Source organism: Vicugna pacos, chromosome 5, assembly GCF_048564905.1.
Source record: "Vicugna pacos chromosome 5, VicPac4, whole genome shotgun sequence".
In the NCBI taxonomy this organism is placed as follows: Eukaryota; Metazoa; Chordata; class Mammalia; order Artiodactyla; family Camelidae; genus Vicugna; species Vicugna pacos.
In genome coordinates, this window is record NC_132991.1 from 345,506 (window position 1) to 367,242 (window position 21,737).

The 21,737-nt window shown below is 47.5% G+C and overlaps 1 long non-coding RNA gene across 1 annotated transcript in view; it reads left to right on the top strand.

The window, feature by feature from the left end:
• Nucleotides 1–21,304, top strand: part of LOC140696294 (uncharacterized) — a 37,798-nt gene extending 16,494 nt beyond the window's left edge. Inside the window, exon 3 of the long non-coding RNA XR_012072433.1 lies at nt 19,701–21,304. This is a non-coding gene — a long non-coding RNA (uncharacterized lncRNA). The remainder of the gene's footprint in view (nt 1–19,700) is intronic.
• Nucleotides 21,305–21,737: the final 433 nt, after the last annotated feature.

Sequence of the window (21,737 nt, forward strand, 5' to 3'; positions counted from 1 at the left end):
ACCACGTGTGAGGAAAATGCAAAATGTTGTACACACAAAAAAATTTGGTTGGTTAAGGACTGAAACATCCACAAACACATATTTCCAGGCTCAGGGGCAGTGGTTAGTGAAGGAACTTGTTATTGGAACACGCGATGAATAGCAGGCTCCCAGGTTTACTTTTAGCTTTTCAGCCTAAATGTTGAGTCGGACCTACAGTATCACACTCAAGTTCTTCAACATGGTCCAGTAGCTCCTCCCTCAGCTGACATTGTGCCTTGATGTTTGGTCCCCCAGCTCCTCTGGTGCTTGTGACCACTGGCTGCCATTTAATCTTTTATTTCCCCAATCTCTTGCTACTTACATCTGTCCTATTAGCAAAATATCATTTATGAATAATGAGTCACTATAGGATGCTTAATAGTTTCTCAGAGGTGAATACAATGTTGATTTTATTTATTTTCCTGAAGGAGGGCAAGTTGAAATGTTTTGAATTGTTTTTGGTTTTGATTCTGGACTTTATTTTTGGAAAAAGTTTATAATTTAGGGAAAAGGAAGAGAAAGGCCAAATACCTGTATGCCTACCACTTTGTTTCAACATTTTTCTTTAAAATTTTTAAACAATCGTTTTATTGAGGTATAATTTCTATACAAGAAAATTCAACAATTTTGAGAGGTGGATGTAGTTGTGTAACCACTACCGTAGTAAAAACAGTGTGGAACGTTCACATCAGCCTGTAAAGTTCCTTGTGCTCTTTGCAGCCAGTTCAGAATACTTTCTGATTTCCATTTTGATTTTTTTTTTGACCCATGGGCTCATTAGAAGTGTGTTAAGTTATTATTTGGGGATTTTTCCAAGTTTCTGCTGCTGATTTAGTTGCACTGTAGGAAGAAAACATGCTCTGTTATTTCAGCCTTTCACATTTTATGGAGACATGCTTTAAGACCTGGAATTGAGGTCTGTCTCAGTGCACACTCCGTGTGCCTGTGAGAAGAATGTGTATTCTTTGTTGGGTGGAATATTTTGTAAATGTTCATTGGGTCAAGTTGTTTGATAGTGTTCAGTCCTTGTTTTTTGTCTACTTGTTCAGTGAGGACTGTTATGATTTCCAACTATAATTACAGATTTCTCTACCTGCATTTCTGTCAGCTTTTTCTTCATGCACTTTGAAGCTCTGTTATGTGATACACACTGAGGACTGTTACAGCCTTTGGATGTGTTATCAAATGTCTGTCTTTATCCCTCAGATTTTTTGGGGGGGTTGGTTGCTTTGAAATTCACTTTGATAACACGGCGGCCCCTCCGAGCTAGTTATGGGTTAGTGTTTGGATGGTGTGACTTCCCGAACCCTTTTACTTTAACTCATCTTTTTGTGTGTGTTTAAAGTGCCTTTTAGACAGCGTGTATTTACATTTTCTTTTTTGAAAAACAAGAAAATTGCTTTCTGTCATTTAATTAATATGTTTAGATCATTTACTTTTAGTGTAATTATTTATATGATTGAGTTTAAAACCACCATCCTACTATTTTTCTGTTAGTTCCGTTGTTCATAGTCTTTTTTCAATCCTCATTTCCTACATTCTTTAAGATTAATTTGCTTTAAAAATGATTGCATTTTATCTCTGCTCTTGGTTTATGTAATATACCTGTTTATTACATATTTTTACAAGCTGTGCCTGGGTGAACAGCGTACATTTGTAAGTTACCAGTGTACACCTTCAAGTAAAAGGCCCCTTGATGCGTGGTATGCTTCTATTTCTCCTCCCCTCCATCACGCTGTGTTCTCATACATTTTAATTGTATGTGCATCATAAATGCCACATTATGTAGTGTTTTTTTAAGTACAGTCACTTAACTCTGAAAGAGATTTTAAAAATGAGAAAAGAAGCTTTTAAATTTTCTTATATATTCATTATTTCTGGCACTATTCTTCGTGTCAACACAGATTTCCAGCTGGATTATTCCTTCTACCTGAAAAATTTTTAACATTTCCTCACTGCAGGGCTACTGGTGATGAACTATCAGCTCTGATGTCTGGAAAAGGGTTCATTTTACTTTTTTTTTTCTTTCATCCTCATTTTTGAAAGATATTTTCACTGGGTATAGAATCTTAGGGTGAGATTTTTTTTCTCGTACTTTAAACATGTTGCTGAATTACCTTGTGACTTATGTAGAGTCATGCTGTCATTGACACCTTTGTTCCTCTGTGTGTAATGTCTTTTTCTCTAGCTCCTTTGGTCCTAACCCACCCACAACTGATTTTAAGGTTTTTTGTCCCTAGATTTCAGCCGTTTGCCCATGACTTGCCTCTGAGTGGTTTTCTTTTATATTTACCCTGCTTAGGATTTGTTGAGTTTCTTGGATCTATAGACGGAATTTTATCTTTCACTTTTCCCCCATCATGTTTGTTTTCCTGTATGTTTTTATAATGCTCTTATAATGTTTATAATAACTTTTAACTTGTTTGTATACTGATTCCATCATCTCTATAATTTGTTTCTAATGTCTGTTTTTTTTCCTCCAGTAATTGGAGGAAAAATATTTTCCTGATTCTTCACATGCGTAGTAATTTCTGATTGGATGCAAAGCATTATTGATTTTACTGTTTTTCTGTGTTTGACTTTGTCTCTCCTTTAAACACTGTCAGATTTTTTGGAGGGGTGTGAAATTAAACTACTTGGAATGAGTCAGATCCTTTGGAAGATGGCCTTTAGACTGTGTTAGGGTAGGTCCAGAACGACCTTTAGTTTGTGGCTAATTTTACCCCATGAATGAGGTGATGGTTTTCTGAAGACTTTACCCAGTGCTCCATGTATTACAGGTCTGTCTTCTCTGGCTGGTGGGAGTATGAACACTTCTGAGCTCTGTATAAGCTTTGAAGAATCCTCTGCTTACTTTGTGGTTTATTTTTCTGACCTGGGATAGTTGATTGCTCACATGATCAGATTTGTGCTCAGCCAGACACGTAAGGGGATCCCTCCTCAGGTCTCCGAGCTTCCTTTCTTTGTGGCTTCCTCTTCTTTCATACCCTGACCCACAAATCCTAAATGCCCACCCTCTCTGCACTCAGGTATCTGGCTCCTCAATTCAGTGAGAGCAGCAGCCTCTGCTTGGGTTCCTTCACCTGCACATGGACCTAGAAACTGCTCTCAGGTAGTACGTCGGGCCAGTTGTAGCTCTTAACCTCATTTGTTTTTCCTCCCATATATTTTTTCTAGTTTTCTAATTATTTATAGTGGTAGGTTAAAGTGAGTCCCTTTTCCTCCATTATAGCCAGAAGTGGAAATTGATAGTAATTTGTGTCCTTTTTCATTTTTGCTCTGTCATGAATCACTTCCATGAAAATTATGCATGGCACTTTACTGCTAAATTCTTCAAAATACATATCCAAACACTCAGATCCTTTCCCTACCGTATAACCACAAGGTTTCTGTATTGAAGAAAATTAACAGTTTGTCCAGGATTGTTTCCTTCTCAATTGGGTTGTCTTGTCTTTTCGTTAGTTTTTTGTTGTTGTTGTTGTTGTTCTCATATGTTTGGACAATGTCATGTTCATGGTTATGTGGCTCTTCTCTATCCTGTTGTTATTTTTTTCTGTGATATAATGTGGGTAGCTTCTTTTTTCCTTGTCTTTAAGTCCAATGTATTTTTTCCCCTCAAGTCACAGCTTGAGGGGCTGATTATTTTGTGTTTACCTACTTTTCTGGAGTCATGGGATCATGATTATATACAGCCAAAAATGGGCAGAAGGCCAAAACAAGCAATTCTTCAATGAACACATACAAGTGGCCGATAGGCACATGAAAAAAATGCTCAATCTCACTAATTATGAGAGAAATGCAAATCAAAACTACAATGAGGTATCACCTCACACCAGCCAGAATGGCCGTCATTCAAATGTCCACCAACAATAAATGCTGGAGAGGCTGTGGAGAAAAGGGAGCCCTCCCACACTGCTAGTGGGAATGCAGTTTGGTGTAGCCTCTCTGGAAAACAGGATGGAGATTCCTCAGAAGACTAAAAATAGACTTACCATATGACCCAGTAATCCCACTCCTGGGCAAATATCCAGAGGGAACCCTAATTCAAAAAGACACCTGCACCCCAGTGTTCATAGCAGCATTATTTACATTCACCAAGACATGAAAACAGCCTAAATGTCCATCAACAGATGACTGGATATAGAAGTTGTGAAATATTTCTACAATGGAATACTACTCACCCATTAAAAATGATAAACTAATTTGCAACAACATGGATGGACCTGGAGAATGTCATTCTAGTGAAGTTAGCCAGAAAGAAAAATACCATATGATATCACTCATATGTAGATCTTAAAAAAAAACACAAATGAACTTATATATAAAATAGAAACAGACTCACAGACATGGAATACAGACTTGTTGCCAGTGGAGAGGGAGGTGCGAAGAGAGAAACTGGGAGTTTGAGATTTGCAGATGGTGTATATAAAACAGATAAACAAGTTCATACTGTATGGCACAGGGAAATATATTCAATATCTGTTAGTAGCTTATGGTGAAAGAGAATATGAAAATGAACATATGCGTATGTTCATGTATGACTGAGGAATTGTGCTGTGGACCAGAAATTGACAGAACACTGTAAATTGACTATACCTCAATAAAGAAAGAAAGAAAGAAAAAGAAAAGAGAGACAGGCAAAAAGGATTGAAAGAAAATCATGTAGAAGGTGGTCAGTGAAGATGCAACACACATAGACATCCCTGAGGATGAAAATCAAAGGAACAAGACGGAACAAATATTAAAAATGGTATCTCAAGAATTAACTTTGATGAAATGAAAAATGGAATATATATATATAAAGCCTACATCACATGCCTGGGAGAACTGACCCAAGGTGGCCAACACCAAGGACTATTGTAGTGAAAGTGTTGGACTTTAAAGGAGAAGGAAAGCCCCCTGAGTGTCTGAGCAGTGTGATCAAGGACAGAAAATCTGATCGCCAGCAAGGAAGGAAGTGCAAATTAAGGATTCTGTGCCATTTCAATCTTCCAAGAGTAAAGTCTGCAGGCAAGGACTCCAGGAAGACTGTTCCTGAGAAGCAGCTTCTGGGGTGGGGGTGCCCCTTGGGGCTCCCTCTGAGCAGAGGGCATCTCTGTGGGGTGGGGGTGAGGGAGCCCTCCAGTGCTTCCTCAGGATCCAGCGGCTGTCTGGGATCGGAGGCCCCCAGGGGCCCCTCCTGCAGCCTGGCTTGGTCTGGGCCACAGTATCTTCCCTGGCCTTGGTCTTACATAATTCAGATGAAAACCACTGGTTGAGGCTTTGATCGAGGCCCATGCCGCCCAGTACAAGTAGAAAATGGCCGTGGAGATTGTTTTAAACAACACATTAGAAAAAGAAAAAGAAATAAGGGACGTTAATTTTAATTATCAGTTTTATTTAACCCACTATGCCCCCAAATTAACAGTTCAACATACAATCATTATAAAAGCATATAGACATGGGTATCTTAAATTCTTTGTTTTCACATTCAGTTTCTGAGATCTTGTGTGTCTCAGGCACAGTGCACCTCAGTTCAGACCAGCCATGTTCCCATTGCTGTATGTGACCAGTGGCTTCGTGGTGGCTAGTGCAGACCTGGGCGGGTTTGTGGACAGTGTGACAGCCTGGGGGGCTGGCTCTGAACGTGCTGGCCTCTCTGTGGTGAGGCTGTGCTTGGGAACACCTTCAGGTGCCTTAGGGACGCCGACTCAGGCCAACACCTGAGGACACACAGCCCAGTGCTCTCTGCCCCATGAGGGGGTTGGAGGCCGGCAGTGGACAGTGCGGAGGTGACCGCAGTGGAGAAAGGACAGTGGCCCTGGGGGTACAACCGTGGAAAGGAGGGCACTGCAGGAGCAGTGGAGAGGACGGGCTGACTCGGGGTGTGGGCAGCAAGCGCGTGACCCCGCCAGGCCCCCGTGTGCTCCGGGCCTGGCCCTGGGGCCCCGCGGCGCAGCCCCCGCCGCCCTGCCCACCGCGCCCCCCCACCCCCGCCGCCCGTGTGCGGGATGACGGCCGCGGTGCCTGGCCCGGCTCTGCCCTCACCCCCCGCCGCTGGTCCCGTGGGAGCTGGATGGCCTCCTGGAAATCAGCCGCGTGACCCACTCGCTGCTGAGCAGGGGCCTGACCGGACACTCACCCCCCCGCGTCCCCCCGGGAGCCCGGCCCCGGCTTCCCGCTCGCCGGCCGCCGCAGCGGCCCCGCCCGCCCGTGAGCAGCAGCAGCAGCGCCGCCGCCGCCGCCGCCGCCGCCGCCGCCGCCGCCGCCGCCGCCGCCGCCGCCGCCGCCGCCGCCGCGGGGGGGATGCCGGGCGCCCCGCCAGCGGGCATCCAGCGGGGTGGTCTCAGGGCCTCCACCCTGCCCCCCGACCCCCATCGTTTCCCGCGCCCAGGGTGCTCAGGCCCTCCTGGCCTCCCGTGTGAGCAGGGGCAGCCGTGGGCCAGCCCGAGGGGGTGCGGCGCGGTGGCGGCTCGGGCGGACGGCGCGGCGGGGCCGGGGCTCCCGCCCGGAGCGGCCCCCGCGGCCCGGGGTGGGACCCGTGCTGCCCGAGGACGGCGGCTGCCGGGTGGGCACTGCCCGCACACTTTGAAGTCTGCAGACGTTGGAACGTGCTGGGCGGTGCCTCTCTTTTGCTTCTACTCTGAGATGTTGGGGAACATGAGGATCAGCTGGTCAGCCACCCTCCCACCCACCTACCATTTGACTCCTCTATTGAGCAGCACAAAGCGACCCACTGGGTGGGTGGCATGGCTGCTGGCCGCAGGGTCGTGCGGTCCCGCCTCGTGAAGCGGCCCACGTCCTGGGGTGGCCCTGGGGCGGCCCCTGCACCCTGGGTGTCCACCTGCCTGAGGCTCGTCCTCTCTGCGCCCTGTTCTGTGTCAGCACAGGCAGGAGTGTGCGTGTATGTAACAGTGTGTGAGTAATAGTGAGAGCAGTGGGGGAACATGGGTGATGGTGGGTGTGTAAGAGACAGTGTGTGCGTATATGTGAGCGTCTTGTGTGAGTGTCATCACCGCTGCTTAAAAATAAGTGTCTTTGGCTTTTACTTTGCTTCATTACTGCATCTGAACATCCCACCACGTGCTGGCTTAATCAGGGCTGATGTCTAGGCCTAGATTTTTTTGATCCAGAGGGGCTGAGCTTTGACCCTGAGGGCCAAAGGGAGGCCCTCCTGCAGCCTGATCATACCTGTTGTTGCCCTTGTCTGTCTGGGACCCAGTGTTGCTTTCCTTGTGGGGAGGCAGGCCTGTTCTTGGTGTGTGGAGCTGTGCCTCAGAGCCATTGGCCCAGCCCCGGGCAGCAGAGGGGACATGTGGCCATGGCCACAGGGGCCACAGGTGGAGGAGCCTCCTTGGGTCAGGGGTCCCCACGCCTGGCTGGGCATAAGTCACCAAAAGCAAACTTGAGAGACCACTCGTTCCTGTCAGCTCCCTTCTGAGTGCCCACTTTATTGAAACAGGTGTTTTTAAAGTTGTTATAGAGTTAGAATTAACTGAAAAAATATTTTTACTATACAAGTAATTCCCCATAGTTGTAGAAAAGCTAGAATACATATATACATGAAAGTAATTAAATTCCTAATGATTTCCATTGTAAAAATGTCTTCTAGAGTTTTTGCCATATGGTCAAAGACAATGTACTTTTTTATTTTGCAGAAATAGTTGTTAATAGGCATGCTGTTAAATAAACATTTTCCCCCACGTGATCTCAAAGGAGAGCAGGCCGTGCCAGCAAGGGTACACACGTGCTTGTTGTGCTTCTGAAAACCAGTTTAAGTCATGGCCAATGTTTGCAGGATGTGCGTTGCTTAGGTTAGTCCATTTGGAACATTTGGAATGAATTTCTGTTATGTCCCTTAAATCATTTTTGCCCAGTGCTTAGAACTGGCACCTCCAAAGGGGAAACACAGCAGAACCCCAGTGTCGGCAAGTCCAGAGAATACGTTACAGTGGGGGCGGGGGGTGGGGAGCAGAATCGGGTGACATGGGAGCTGTGATTTTGGGGGGATTCCCAGAGATCTTGTAAGAGGAACAGTTGAAATGCCCCCTGGGCCCCCTTTGTGGCCACTGCACTGCGTGCACACATCGCCCAGCTGTCCTGGTCATCTTGGTGACATAATTATGATGGGCCGAGGCCTCAGAAACACCAGGAGCCGTGGAAGGACTGCAGGGCGTTGGGGAGAGGGGCAGGTGAAAGTGACATGAGGAGGAACGTTCAGCACACGCTGTAAACCCTTCTGCTGAATCACTGTGTTTCCTGAAAGATGCTTCGGGCATCTGGATGGAAGCTGGGTGAGGAGTGTGAAGTTAGGGAAAGAGATTCTGAGGCTCCGCCCTCTGAGCTGGGCCCACGTGGGTGCCCTCACCCCAACTGTGGCTGATGCTAGGGAACAGCCCCGCTGTCCAGGGCCACCTGTCCTGCTGGTGACAGGAGTCCCGATGTCAGAGCCAAGGTGGCCAGAACTCAGGTCAGGACCTCTGCCCTCAGTTCCCTGAGCCTGCCCTCCATGATGTCTCCATCTTGTCAGTGAGCAGAAGGCTGCCTTCGCCTGGGGCTGCGCTGGGAGCCTGCGGGCGGGTCTGCAGAGTCCGCCCAAAGCCCAGGCGCCTGGAGGCCGGGCGATCGCTTGGAAACCCAGTGTCATGTGTGTCAGAGCTGCAACCTTGGTATGTGTGCTGGCTGGGACCAGTGTGATGTGACCTTGGCCTCCTTGGGCCCAGAGACCTGGGGTGCAGTTCAGGCAGGCACACACCAGAGCAGCTCTGGGGGCCTCTCCCTTCCGTCAGTGCTGGCAAGAGCCATCTTGTATTTTTAGGTCTTCTGGTGGAACCCTTAATGCTTCATTAGCTGGAAAAAGCGTTTTGTGTGTCCAGGGTGAGAACCGCAGTGTGCGCCCAGTGTTTTAAATCCCACCTCAGGGTTTCCCAGGAGCCGCTTGCAGGAGCCCAGGACTGTCTTTGTTGTCTGGCGTGTCCGCTTGTTTTGCTGCTTATTTCTGATGCATGAGTTGTGCCTGGTGACTCTGGGAGGGCGCTTAGGTGGCCTGTGACTTCAGTGTAACCTGTACAGCTGCTCACTGCGACAGTGCTGTAGCCTTGGCAGTAAGCCAGCAGCTGGGCTCAGAGTCGGGCCTCTGGCTGGAACAGCACCGAAGGCGGGTGTGCCCTGAGTGGGGTGTGGTGCTCCACGAGGCTGTCCCACCACTGGCCGTGCTCAGGGTGGTGGCTGCCAAGTTTCTCTGCTGGCGTGGTACCATTTTTCTGTTTGAAGTTGGTAAGTAATTTATAAGGAGATAATTTGAGACTTTAAATAAGCTGTTTCTTGTTAAAACTTGACCCACTGATTTCAGCACCTGTTGGTGATTCTCATCCACAGCCGTTCTCACTGTGGTGGCTGAACAGTGGTGATGTGGGAGCCTTTTCCTTCCACTTACGGGCAGTAGTTGGCATTCTGCTGTGTGTGCTTGTTCGTGCTTATTTATTTCTTTATTTATTGTGAGTGAGGACTCAGGGATCCTAACGCGGGGTTATGATCTGTAACTGGCAGGACTTGATTCTATGGCTCGAGTCAGCCGTGTTTTGGCCAGTGGGCTCCCCTCCTGCCTCGCCTCTGTGTCTTCTGGGCTGTCCCCAGGGCTCTGCAGCCCTGCCCTGCCTTCTGCACCACAGGGGCTTCCAGGTTCATCTTGGAATTCTCCTACCTTGTCCTTGAAATCTGTGATTCACCAGGACTCCTTTTAATGGAGAATATTTTAAAATTAAGCCAAGCCTGGGTGTTAGGTGTGTCCTTGCCTCTGGCCCCTCTGGGACTCTGGGGAAGGACTTCTCTGGACTTCCCACTTGTGGTGTGGCCAGTGGCCCCCAGCCTGCAACCACATCACTCCAGCCCGTCTCTGTCTCTGTCGGTACATGGTGATTTCCTTCTGTGTCTCTGTCCTCTTCCTGTGAGGTCGTCAGCCCTGTTATATTGGATTAAGGGCGCACTCTACTCCAGAATGACTTCATCTTGTCTAATTACATCTGCAACAACCCTGTGTCTGAATGAGCGCATTCTGAGAGACTGGTGATTAGGGCTACAATTTCTGTTTTGGGGGGACACAGCTAAACCCCTAATGTTTACGTGGGCCTCCGTCCGTCCTGCTGTCTGTGTATTAAAGCCATGCATTCACACTGTGGTCATCAGTTTCCATTCAGCACTGCAGGCTTCAGTTCCATTTCTGTAACTTCCTTCTACACTGAGGGTTCTTGTTTCATCACTCTTAGTGTATTCTCTCATTTGCTCAGTTCTAGACTCTGCAGAAAGTAGCTTCAGAATTACTGAACTTACCCCCTGCAAAAAACAAACTACTGGCTGGAATTCAGTATTTGCTTCCATTATTTTGGTCTTTACATTGAGAAATACATACGGTCAAAATATGGTGTATAACAGTTGTTTGGGGGGAGGGTATATCTCTGTGGTAGAGTGTGTGCTTAGCATGCCCGAACTCCTGCGTTCAGTCCCAGGACCTCCATTACATAAATAAATAAATAAACCTAATTACCACCCCGCCCCCAGATTTTTAAAAATAAACATCGTTTAGGATATTGGAGTAACAATTTGGATTTACTCTTTAGCCTTAAACAAGTGGGACTGTGGACACAATTTATGAAGCAACTGTTTTCACTGGATGTTCCCCTGAGGGAAAGGAAACGAGGGGTGTGGACTCTGACTTCCCTGGCTTTCTGACTGGAAGCACTTCAGACATCTTGCTCAGAGGAGGAGACAGATTGGAAATCGAGGAAGCCAAAACAGCTGGAATTTGCAAGGCAGAGTATGGGAGAGGAGAGAGGTACGCAGAGAAACAGCTCCTGAGACCAACCTACATGCCCTTTTTAGTCTTTGCTTGAATATTAAACTCCGTGACTAGGAGAGGAGGAGCTGCTGTAGGTGGACTAGTTCCCAGAGCTCACAGGGCCTTGCCTACAAGAACGGAGAAACCTCACTGAGCACCCGGGCACTTGAGAGAGATGCCAGAAGGGCCTGTCTCAGTACCAGCCGTCGGGGAGTGACTGCCGCACACCCTGGCAGGTCACAAAAGGATCCAGCTGATTTGCAAGCACCTTGGCCACCTGCCCAGGAACACTCAACGCTCTTGAAAGGATGAGGACAAAATCCAGCCACTCAGCAACGTGCCGCTGCTGTGCAAACGCGCTCAGTGCTTCGGGCCGCTGCCCACCTCTCAGATGCTCATGTTCACTTCATGCGCTGGTGTTGCTTTGACAGTTACATCCTTGGTTAATTTCTTAAGGTGCAATATGTGCTAATCAAGGTCTTAGAATTTAGTAATGAGCAAATCTATATTTTGGTAATCGATGTATAATTATTTTGCAATGTCATGGTTTTAGGTGTACAGCATAATGACTCAGTCATATATGCATATTTATCTGTTCTTTTTCAGATTCTTTTCTACTAAAGGTTATTCTAAGGGATGGAATATAGTTCCCTGTATTATAAGTAGGGCCTTTTTGTTATCTATTTTACATACAGTAGTTAGTATCTGCTAATCCCAAACTCCCAGTTTAGCCTTCTCTCCACTTCCCCTTGGGTAACCATGCTTTGTTTTCTGTCTGTGAGTCTATTTCTGTTTTGTGTATAAGTTCATTTGTATCTTTTTTTTAAGATTCCACATATAAGTGATATCATTTGATATTTGTCTTTGTCTGACTTCACTTAGAATGATGAGCTCTAGGTCCATCCATGTTGCTGCAAATGTCATTATTTTATTCTTTTTTATGGCTGACTAGTATTCCATTTTATAAATTTATCTCATCTTCTTTATCTAGTCATCCATCAATGGACATTTAAGTTGCTTCCATGTCTTGTCTATTGTAAATAGTGCTACTATGAACACTGGGGTGCATGTATCTTTTGAAGTTAGAGTTTCCCCCAGATATATGTCCAGGAGTGGGATTGCTGGATCATGTAGTAACTTTATTTTTAGTTTTTTAAGGAATCTCCATACCATTTTCCATAGTGGCTGCACCAAACTACACCAACAGTGTAGGAGGGTTCCTTTCATATGTTTTTAAATCATGCTTCCTTGAAAAAGTTTTATATGTTTAAACAAACCCTTCTGATTTGAAAAGAAAGCAGGAGTAGGGGAGAGGGTATAGCTTAGTGGTAGAGTGTGTGCTTAGCATGCATGAGGCCCTGGGTTCAATCCCTAGTACCTCCACTAAATAAAGAAGCAAACAAATAGATAAATCTAATTACCTCCCCACTAGTAACGAAAGAAAGGATGGAAGGAAGGCAGGAAGCAGGAGTAACTGTGTAAATGTAAGATACAGTAGATTTTAGAGCAAAGACTATTACCAGGGATGGGGGGACAGTACATAATGATAAAAAGGTCAAGCAAGAAAATACAGCAATCCTAAATGTTGTTGCACCAAACAGCAGAGTTTCAAAACACTTGAAGCAAAAACTGATGTAAGTGGAAGGAGAAATGAACAACTGCACAATTGTAACTGGAGAAGTCAGCCTTCCTCTCACTTAGTAATTGAAAGAGTGAGTGCACAGAAAGTCAGCCGAACACCTTCAACCAACAGGACACTATTGGCATGTACAGAACACTTCACCCCACAACAGCAGCACACAGATTCTTGCCCATGAGCATTCTCCAAGATAAACCATATCCTAAAACAGACCTCAAAACAGTTAAAAGAATTGAAATATTAGAGTGTGTTATCTGACCACAGTGAACTCAAACTAGAAATCGGTAACAAAAAGATGACAAGAAAATCTCCAAACACTCGCAGATGAACACATTTCTAAATGAAATTGGGTAAGAGGAAGACTCAAGGGAAATTTTAAAAAAAAACATTGAAGTAAATGAAATGCAAATATATCAAAGTGTGCAGGGTGCAGCTGAAGAAGTGTGTGAGGGAAATGCATAGCACTGAATACTTGCATTAGGAGTCTCCATGCTGAGTGTGTGCCTATGTCCTTAGACAAGCTTGGAGGTCCCCTCTTACAGGAAGCCACCCTGATTACCTTTCCTCCCAGCCCACCCTGCATCCCTGAGCATGCAGCTCCCCTACCCCATCAGAGTCTGTCCTGGATGTCTCCCCTAGGAGACTGAGAGCAGTTCCATGGGGGCAGCAAAGAGGCTGTAAGATAATTTTATTTCTCCTTGCAGGACCTCAAAATACTTTTGTAGGACCAGCAGTTTAATAAATGTTGAAAACCAAATGGCTTTGTTTTCCTTCTGTTTTAGCAAGTTTGTTTTCACGTCTTCAGGTTGAAATCATAGATACCAGTAAGGGAGTCTAACAGGTTCTCCGGATCCCTCTACCCAAGGGCCCTGCATACTCATGCACTTTGCCAAGCAGTTCCTCCTCTTCACGAGTGTGTAGGGGCTGCGTTGAAATCCCTGAGACTCCGTCAAGCACTGACGCTCTCTGTCCCCAGCCTTGGAACCTGGCCTGCTCGGGCATTTATGGCGGCTGCCGCAGCTTCGTGGGCCCCCGCTCTTCCAGGTCGTCTGCCGGCTGCGGGCTACCAGGGCATCGCGGCGGCCAGGGTGGAGCTGCTGCAGGTGGCCAGGAGCCTGGCGTGTGCCCCTCGGGGGTGCGGCCTTCCTTGGGGGGGGGATTCTGCACCCAATTCCTGGGGTGGGGGTGGGGGGGCTTTCCTTTCCAGCCAGTGATTCTCAGTCCTGGGTCATCTCAGGGCATTTTATGAACAGACTCCTTTTCCCAAACCCTTGTCACACCTCGGCCCGTGGGGCAGTGGGGGCTGGTGGCTGACATGGCCCCTCTCCCCCAGCTGTGAGGCACGATTCTGCAGTATGAGGAGACGCTGATGGAGGTGATGCCCGAGGTCTGCCGGCTGCCTTGCACACGTATGGCTCCCCCAGTGAGCAAGGCACCTCCTTGGGTGCACGGGGGGTAGGGGCAGTGTCAGCCCGGCCGCAGGGAGGGAGACCAAGTGGGCAGTCACTGGCAAGGTTCCCATCTGCTTTCCCCGCTGGGAGGAGGTGGGGGCCAACCAGAGCCTGATGGTCTGCAGCCTTTCAGCCAGGAGCAGGCTGCGGGAGGGTGTGTGGGAGTTGTGGGGCGGGGGTGACAGGGCTCTGAACCCTGTGCACCTCAGCTCTCCTGCAACACCCGGATCTTGAACATCACTGACCAGGGAGGGGCGGGGAGCTCGACTGCCAGGTCCAGCTGCCCGCCGGGCTTGACCGGCCCAGGCCCGGGGACAGCTCCACGCAGGGTGCAGCCCATCTGTCACATTGGCTGGCCAGCTATAGGGACCTGGGGCAGGGGTGCCCTGCAGGGTGCCAGACCTGCACGACCTGAACAGCACTGGTTTTGGGATCCCCACACAAACAGCCTTCATGATCTCAGAAAGCATCATCCACAATCAAACTGGACTGCAGGAACCCTTGTCTTGTACAAAACGGCCTTTTGTCTTGGATCCATTAATACTTCCCTGAGAGCTGGATGACTGCCTTGCTAAGTGACTTGGGCCCACGTGTGGACCACCCATGGGAGACTGCTCTGACTGGCAATTGGCTGGTGAGGCTGAGCCCCCAGGGCTGTTGCTGGTGTCTCGGGAGACGGTGAGGTGAACCATTCAGCTGCTGGGGAGGGAAAGGGCCGTCGGTGAGCCTGGCTCGGGAGCCTGAGTCTGTTGTCAGAAACAGATGGTAACACTGGGGTCATAAAACTGGTGCTCAGATCCTGGCCAGAGGGGGACGTTTTTAATGTTGGAGATGAAGCCATTTAGGCCAAATCCAGAGCTGGTCTGGGGCAGAGCTGTGGACATCAGGGCTGCTCCCTACATGTCCTCACCCCACTGTGTGGCCAGGCCCGTGGCACCTTGTGCACCTCGTGCAGATGACATTGTGTTGCTAGGGGAACCCTGCCCTTTAGTGCCTGCTGGGGGGCTACACGTGTGGAGGAACACCCCCCTGGGAGGGTCTGAGCTCACGCTGGGTGATACTGAGGCCTGGGGGGTGGATGGGGTGGGCGGTGGACCACGAGAGGAAGCGATGGCCTCTTGGGCGGGCAGGGCCATGGGTCCTTGTGGGTCAGCACTCAGGGCCGGCCTGTTGGGATGATGGTTTGAAATCTCTTAAGTCTCTGACTTTGTGCCTCTCGGGGTTGTTTTGGCTTTTCCACGTCTTCTGTGTGACCACCCATTCCAGCGTCAGCTCGGGGAGTCTTGACTGGGTCAGCACCGACTGTCGGACTGAATCAGGCAACACTGACTTTCTGAGCAGGCTTCATGCCTTGTGTCTTTTCCTGCCATATCACAACGTCCAGGGCCTCCAGGACAGCAGTGGAGACGCGCTGTCTTGCGCAGGAGCCCTGCGGGAAGCTGTGCGGGTGTCACCGCCCAGTAGGAGTTTAGCTGCAGGGCTCTGGTTTAGTCCCTTATCGGATTAAGTACACTCCCCTCTGTGCCTGTGAAGTGAGTTTTATCAATTTCCTTTCCTACCTCTGCTGGCCATGATGCCTCCTCGGAAGATGCAGGCAAACCTGGGAGACATGGCGGGTTTGGCTCCAGACCACCGCAAAGAAGCGAGCCCCCTGACTTGTTTGGTTTCCCAGGGCATGCAAAGTTATGTTTACACTAGACTGTAGTCTGTTAAGTGCATAATAGCATTATGCCTTAAAGTACATACACACCGTAATTAAAAAACACTTCATTGCTGAAACATGCCAACCAACATCTGAGCCTTCAGCAAGTTGTGATTTTTTGGCATAGTGACATCCAAGACCACTGCTCACAGGTCACCCTAACAAATATAATAATGCACTTTAAAATGGGGGCAGGGTACAGCCTAGTGGTAGAGCATGCTTAGCACGCACGAGGTCCTGGGTTCAATCCCCAGTACCTCCATCTAAAAACAAACTAAGTAAATAATTACCTCTCCCCTTGGCTAAATAAATAAATAAATTTTTAATTAAAAAATAGAAAAGGGTTTAAAAATTAAGGGAGGAGGGTATAGCTCAAGTGGTAAAGGGCGTGCTTAGGATGCACGAGGTCCTGTGTTCAATCCCCAGTACTGCTATTAAAAATAAATAGATAAACAAATAAGTAGATAAATAAGAAAATCCAAGCCCCCAAAGCAAAAACAAAAATAATATGAGGGGAAAAATTCTAAAAAAAGTTTTTAAGTTTAAACTATTGTAAGGATGACCACGATGTGACACAGAGGCGGGAAGTGAGCAGATGCTGTTGGGAAAATGACGCCTGTAGACTTGCTCAATGCGGGGTCACCACAAACTTCAATGTGCAAAATACACAGTGTCTGCAAAGCTCGTAACACGCGCTCTGTCTGCACAGGGCTGACAGAGACAGAGGCTCTGGAGCTGAGGCCCAGGACCCAGGTGGTGCGGGGCTCAGGAGATGGGTGGCCATGCCCACGTGGGCACAGTGGCCGTGTCAGAGAATGCTCCCTCCAGGGACCCCAGGCGGCACCCTGGGGCATCTCCTGCCCCTCCAGCCTCCCCCAACCCCAGACTCACCCCCCACTACCACAGGCATCCTGGAGATCTTCCAGCTCCAGATGAAGGACGTCGTTGAGTACGTTGAGCAGACGACAGCGTGCTTCCAGGACCTGCGGGAGGTGGGCGACGCTGTCCTCTCCTGCCTGCCCGGCCAGCAGCTCCTGGTGGGCGCCCAGCCCTGCCCGGGCCCTGCGGGCCCCGCCCCAGGGTGGTGGGAGGGGGAAGATTTAGAGGCTTGATTTATTGTGATCATTAATAAGGGAAGGGGAGCAAGGGTTTTCTTCATGACTATTTATAGACTTTAATTTGAATTTGTTTCCTACAATTGAAAACCAAAAAAATTTCAAGTTAAAAGTAGACTTTTTTTCTCCTATTAGGAAATATGATTTCTAAGCTTTAACAAATCATGGCATCATTTTATTTATTCCTATGCTATTTTTTCTCTGCATACGATGTTATATTTCTCTCTCTATAAATTTCTAAAAACTACTATTGAATTTTTTCTATTCTGTTCAAAACTCATTAAATAAAATTGGAAATTTTGAAAAATCATTAAAAAAAGAAAAACAGATCTGCAATGGAGTTCATCGTTAAAGAATGGTTTACTCTGTGAGCATTGTCAGAATGTTTTATTATACAGTATTTGCTGCATCTAAATGAACGTATGTGACGCACATGTAAGGTGAGGAGCACCGTCGCCCGGGAGGGCTGTCTGTGATGGAGAGTTCGGAGCTGAGGCTGTTGAGCCCTCGAAGTGTGGCTCCATGTGACGGAAGAACTGATTTTTAAGTTTTATTGAATTTTAATTATTTTATATTTAAAAAGCTGCCTGTGCCCCATCCCTGCTGTGTGGAGAGCCTGATAAAGCAGACACTAGGAGCCCCTCATCACTAAGAAATCACGTGTGGGACACCCGCTTTCTCCACTGATTGCCTCTGGTGTCATTTAGCCTGTCCCTCTGTCCCCTGTAGGTCATGTCCACTGACAGCTCTGAACTGAGGGCCTAGTCACTGTGACATGGGCTCTCACAGGCCTTGCTCTGCATCTCCCTCAGGACTGAGGAGCAGGGCGTCTTCCCTGCTGTTAAACGCTCCCTTCATGTCATGTGTCCATTTTACTATAATCTGTGAATCTTCTGTGCTGCATTTCATGCACACACCTCTCCATGTGTGTGGCTTGAGTTTTCACTCCGGTAGTGGTGGCATTTGATAAAGTGATATTCTTTGAATGTACTCACTTGTTTTTCATGGTTAACACATTTTGTGTCTCTTAAAAGAAGTTCTTTGCTACCTAGGAGCCGTGGCGATATTCTTGTGTATTTCCGCCTACACGTTGCAGGTTTTGCTTTGTACGTTTCAGTTCTAATCCCTCTGGGGTTGGTTTTGGTGTCTGATATGAGACGTGGAGGAAGTTTCTTTGTCCCTTCCTGCGGGGGGTGGCCAGTAGTCCCTCCTTGAGCGGCGGAAGGACGATGCCTCTCCTTGCTGGTCCCCAGGGTCACTCTGTCCCCCTGCAGCTCCCAGTGGACATGCTGCTCTGTCTCCTGGCTGTCCTCCATGTCCCACCGGTCTGTGCATCTGTCCCTGGCTTCCAGCTCATAGCCTTATGCATTGTAACTCTAACTTCAGTCCTGACGCCTGACAGGACGTGTTCCTGACCTGATGTCTTCAAGCACCTTCTGCCTCTTCGCGGATCCTGGTTCTGCTTTGGAAGGATTAGAATCAGCTTGTCAAATAGATTAAAAAAGCATACTGGGATTTCAGTGGGAATTGTGTTGCCTTCTAGACCCACATATGGAGGTCTTTGCTCTGTTGCTGCTTTGATGCTTATTTGGCGGCGGGTGATTAGGTTTATTTATATATTTTTAGAGACAGTGCTTTGGATTGAACCCAGAATCCTGTTCATGCTGAGCACACACTCTGCAACTTGAGCTGTGCCCTCTCCTCCTGCTCTGTTGCTTCTTAAAGCAGTCTCGTCTCCAGGGCCCTGGCAGCTTGGCAGGGGCAGGGTTGCGTTTTGCAGTGACCGAGACCAGGGTGCCCTGTATGCTGTGCTGGGCATGACAGTCCCACTGCCAGGCCTGTAGGGGCTGGCTGTGCCACGGGACTGGCCGCCTCGCACCTGTGTCTGCAAAAATCAAAGTGAGCTGGGTACAACCTCTGGTCAGGATCCACATCTTCCAGCTTTCCTTCTGCTGCTCTGCTCCAAGGAGACCCTATCCAGAGAGAGGGGACCCCCGGCCCTCATTGTCCTGCCCCCTGTGACTCACATGGCCACCCTGACCTGCAGCACCGGTGGCGGGAAGGTGGCGTGTGGCTCCCTGAGGAGCTGGTTTCCAGGGCAGCCTTGCCCCAGGGACAGCTGAGGGAGAGCTGAATCTTCGCCCTAAATACATGTGAATGTTTTACAACCGAATAAGATAGGGAATCTTCCTTTAGTAATCACTTATCATGAAATTGAAATGTTTAATACAGGAAAATTCCCCTCACGTGTGGCTTTTGTGAATGCACACATGAAGCACAGCCTCGTCCATGTGTGTCCAGGCCTGAAGGAGCCCCTCGGTCACTGGCCCCAGGGAAGGGCCGGGGCCGCCCTGTGGGATTGATCCGGCTGGTGGCAGGGACCCCTTAGAGGCCGCTGTCTCTTCTGGTCCTGCTGCCCTTTTAGGAGATAAGATTAACTGTCAAAAGCTTTTCCTTTACAAAATAGAAAATGTCAAGGATGCCTTGTATGAACAAAAAATAATTATGGAACCAAACTAATTTAGGAGTTTGGGACTAACAGATGCACATGGCTGCATCTAAAATACATAACCAACAAGGACCTACCGTACAGCACAGGGGACTGAATTCAGTCTCTTGTAATAACCAATAATGGAAAAGAATCTGAAAAAGAACAGAGATATACATGTATAACTGAGTCACTCTGCTAGACACATGAAACTAATGCAACTTGTAAACCACTACCCTTTAATTTTTAAAAAATTCTAGTTTTCAGATGATTGATTTTCTTCAGCAAATGTTTCCTTGCTGACTTTTCATTGTTCTGTCTGAAATAACTGAAGATGGGTTGGGTTCACTGGTGACTAACCTATAAATGGGTAACCTTGATGATAAAATAATCTTAGTATATCTCATTACAGTATAATATAATGTAATATAGCACAATAATACAATAAAATAACTATATTCTGTTCCACAGGAGGAAAATATAATCATGGAACCACAGGAGTTTGAAGCTGGAGGGGCAGAACTCATCTCTCATCTGCTGAAAGGAGTTGTCAGGGCAACACTTGGACATTTGTTGGCTTCTGGAAGGAGTGTGATCCTGTGTTAGACACTTCAGAAAAGAGGGGGGAGGGTATAGCTCAGTGGTAGAGCGGGTGCTTAGCATGCACGAGGTCCTGGATTCAGTCCCCAGCACCTCCAGTAAAATAAATAAATAACCTAATTACCTCCCGAAATAAATAAATAAATAAATAAATAAATAAATAAATAAATAAATAAATAAAGTAATGAAAAATACTTAAAAAAATTAAAACTTTGGAAAAGAGAAATCTGGGACCGATGAGACCCTTACCTGCCCAGACCCTTAAATACTCGTTGTCTATCCCTGGACACAAGCACAGCCTCTCTGAGGTGTCTGGGACTCTCACAGGCCCCCCAGCCCTGGGAGACCAGCCCCCACAGTGGACGGACCTTCCAGCTCTCAGGAGGTGGATGAGAGCTGGGCCCCGATGCCCCACGGACACACATCCTTGGTGTCTCCTTCCTTGTGACACCTGGGCCTGGGTCTCAAGTCTGCACTGTGTAATGACTCCCCTGAGTGAGGAACGTAGCACTGGGCATCTAGAAAAGATGTTATGAATAGCTGTCAGTTGACCTTAGAGCTTTGACTTTTGAGTGGATGGCTGCTTCCGAAACATAGATAAAAAGACGGCCTGCAGCTCAGCTCAGTGCAGCCTCCTCAGCTCCAGCCTGGAATTCTGCACTGTTGCTTTGGTCCTTCTAGAAATAGAGGTAATGTCTTCCAGTCGGTCCACCGGGTGGACTTTGGAAAGTGGAAGATGCCTGGCTCCTCGCACTCCATCCCATCACATCCAGACTCCAGACACCAACATCTCCTTGGTGGTGATTATCGTGTCTCCAAGGAAGGTGGTGGTAAAGTACATTTGGCATCCATGTGGGCTCCCACTAATATAGATGGAGATGTTAAGGGTGGATGTGGCCTTCAAATTGCCACAAATTAGACAAATGGGTTCGCCTTCCCCCAGCTGCCGGGGACACCGTGCCTGTGGTGAGGCCCCAGGGTGCTGGTGGCCCTGGCTGGCACCGGGAAGCTGTTCAGTAACTGAAGATGTTGATCTGGCTCTGAGACTCTGCTTTCTGGAGAAGGGTTGTTTCATTTTGTTTTTCAAATTCTGCCGTCTAAACCCAACCTGAAATTTTTGGTAATGTGGTTTATTCTTTTAAACTTGTATGTGTGTATACTTGTTAAACTTTTTGTTTTACAATAGTTTTACACTGCTTTGTTTTTTTTTTAAATTGATGTATAGTTAGTTACAGTGTGTCAATGTCTCATGTACAGCACAGTGTCCCAGTCATGCATTACATACATATATTCATTTTTATATTCTTTTTTATTAAAGGTTATTAAAAGATATTGAGTATAATTACTTGTGCTGTACAGAAATTTGTTTTAAGTATTTTTATATGTAGTTAATATTTGCAAATTTCAAACTTCTGAATTTATCCCTTCTCAGCCCCTATTTCCCCACCACCAGTAATAAAAGATTGTTTACTATCTCTGTGAGTCTGTTTCTGTTTTGTAGATGAGTTCATTAGTGTCTTTTTTAATTCCACATATGAATGATATATGGTGTTTTTCTCTTTCTGACTTATTTCACTTAAAATGACGCTCTCCAAATCCACCCACATTGCTGCATGCTTGTTTCTAATGCTGACATTTATAGCCACTCACCGTCTTTCTGTGGTTTGGTTTGGGGGCAAAAATTTGAGCTCATTGGCTGTGGCAGCAGGAAGCAGCAAAAATGGCTGGATGGCCCGTCTGGAGGGGCACTGCTGGTAGGCAGGTGCTTTAGCACCAGAAGAGACCCCTGTCTGTGTGGCTCTGTCCCTGTGATGCCACCCATTGGCCGGGCCACTTTCTTGCACTCACCTTCCAAATGCCCTCCTGCCCTGCTGGTGCAGGCTGGCCGATCACCCATCTCCACTTTGC